This window comes from Arachis ipaensis, chromosome B1 (assembly GCF_059453495.1).
Source record: "Arachis ipaensis isolate K30076 ecotype BB chromosome B1, ASM5945349v1, whole genome shotgun sequence".
NCBI lineage: Eukaryota > Viridiplantae > Streptophyta > Magnoliopsida > Fabales > Fabaceae > Arachis > Arachis ipaensis.
The window spans coordinates 6,904,011-6,906,763 of record NC_142436.1 but is presented as its reverse complement, the minus strand read 5'-3'; positions in this window follow the sequence as shown (position 1 = coordinate 6,906,763).

Below are 2,753 nucleotides of genomic sequence, written 5' to 3'. Positions count from 1 at the left end.
TAATTCAAACCAGACAAATTCTAACATTTTCAAATTATCCTATCATAATCCAGAAATCAAATTCATCAGAATAACTCAGTTCCTGGCTGCACTAAAACCCTCTGAACCTCAAACATATCACAAATATCAATATATCACAAAATTCAATATAAATTCAATCAAATTCAATCAACAAATAATCACGACATCAATTCACTTGTCCAATACCAATTTAACCGGTGAGAATTTACCAAAATCCTACCTTTGGACGAAATCAAAATACTCAAAGCTCCGGAGAAGCCTTCTGACCGAGCCGTTGAAGAAGAAAACGTCCAGAATTGTCTGTGCCTTCTAGAACTCCAGTTGGCCGAACTCAAAGGGTAGGGGAGCTACGTTACTGTTAACTTCTATCGAACAAAAGTAACGCCAATATGTAGAGGAGGAGAATATAAACACTTTTACCGGATTAGATTTTTTATTGGAATTACGGATCGCAAGAAATCAAACTCGGAAGGGTTGAGGTTCTATGGTTTTCTTTCTTTCTCTCTCACGGCCATTCTTTCTTTTTCCTTTGAAATGAATTCAGCCATGCAAATTGGATGATGATTAATGAAATAAGAAAACTTAGGTGTCAACGTTATGTTATGTTATATATACACATATGTTCATGGAAGCCACATTTCCATTTTCTTTTTCCTTTGTTCCTTAATGGCTTTGGCAATAATAATAATAATAATTGTAAGGTTCGACATCGGTTGGGGAGGGGAACGAAGCATGCCTTATAAGGGTGTGGATACCTCTCCCTAGTATGACGCGTTTTGACGAGTGAGTGTGGGGGGCTTTGGCTATCATCCCTATCGTCAAAGGCAAAATCGTGAGGCATTGTGTGCCAAAGCAGACAATATCATGCTAGCGGGTGGTCTGGGCTGTTACAGATGGTATCAAAGCCAGAACCCGGATCGATGTGCCAGCGAGGGCGCTGGACTCCCTTAGGGGGGTGGATTGTAACTTTGTAAGGTCCCACATCGGTTGGGGAGGGGAACGAAGCATGCCTTATAAGGGTGTGGATACCTCTCCCTAGCATGACGCATTTTAATGAGTGAGTGTGGGGGGCTTTGGCTATCATCTCTATCGTCAAAGGCAAAACCGTGAGGCCTTGTGTGCCAAAGCGGACAATATCATGCTAGCGGGTGGTCTGGGTTGTTATAATAATAATAATAATAATAAATTTTATTTTTATTTTATCAAATTATTTTTTGATAAATAATTTAAATTTAATAGAATAAGTAATAATTAAATTAAATTTTAATAATAATCATTAAATTTTATTTAATTATTTTTGTTAAAAATAGTTTTCTTAAAAACTACATCTCAATATAATATATTAGCTCATAATAACTAATTATTTAATTTTTAAAAATCTGGAGTCTTACAAATACCATGACTTAAACAAGGTATATATAAATAATATACTCGTTAATATTAAATCAATAGTTATTTTCAAAAATAATCATATGATATGTATTTTTTTTCTAAAGTGTATAAGTATTTAAAAAAAAAAATCATGAACTCTTATCTTGATAGAATTAGTAAGAATTTTGAACATCATATGTATACAAAAAAAAATCATCTAAAGTCATATTATTTTTTGATCATATATGATTGATATCTTTATCATTAAAAAAAATTACTCTTTCTAATTTCGGTTCACTAAAAAAAGTGGGCAACTTTAAGGATACTATTTTCTTCATCAATTGGTAAAAATCATCTCCGATAATATCTCACATCATAATTTCTCTTTTATTGTATATATTGTGAAGACTTTTTTGAAAGAAGACGAAGATTAATATGAACAAATACTAATTTTTTTGCACGTTTAGACTTCAACTTGTTTTTTTATAGAAAATGAATAAAGGAATAAGTACTCCAATTCCTTTCACAACAAGAAAATGAAGATGGTTGTTCTAGTAGTCTAAGAACAATTGGTTGAATAAATTTTACTTTATCATCATGAATTAGCCACCAAAATTTTGCATCGACTATGCCTCTATCATTCAAGGAATAATAATCATAAATTCGTAATCATCAAAGACATCACTACCGTCAGAAAAGTTTGCAAATTCAATATTTTACTTTTTTCCTCTCTTCTTCATCTAGAAAATACCTTTTCAAGCATTTAACTCTCTCGTTAGTGATTTCAATATTTTAATGAGAGATTTATGTAGGGTCTTCTCTCAATCATTGATGACTATAATACCTATATAATTAATGATTAAAAAAATTAGTAAAAATTTAATTATCTTTACTTATAAATAAAAATTATAAATTATAAAAGTAATTAAACGGTTAGGTTACCTTATAATTTTGGATCCAATGAATATGTTAAACAATGAAGGGTGTGTTGTTTTTTTTTCCATTCTTAAACTAATATTAAGTGCACAATATTGTAGAAGAATGATGACTCTTGTTCATCTTTTATTTTATAGAGATATATAGCACTTTTTACCTTCTTGTTCATTGAATTCCACATCTCATGAACTAAATGATGAAGAGTAAATGCATCCATGTCTGTACTTCTTAAAACATCGTAAATAGGATTTGTGAAAACAAGAATATAATCAATTTTTTCCACTAATTTTCACTCAATTTTTTTTTAGCTATAACAAACTCAACTTTGTCAATATTATCTTCCTTATATGAAGACTACTTCTCACTTATAACCATCTTTTTGAATCGTTGCTTTAACAACCTAAATCTTTTGAGCATCACAATGG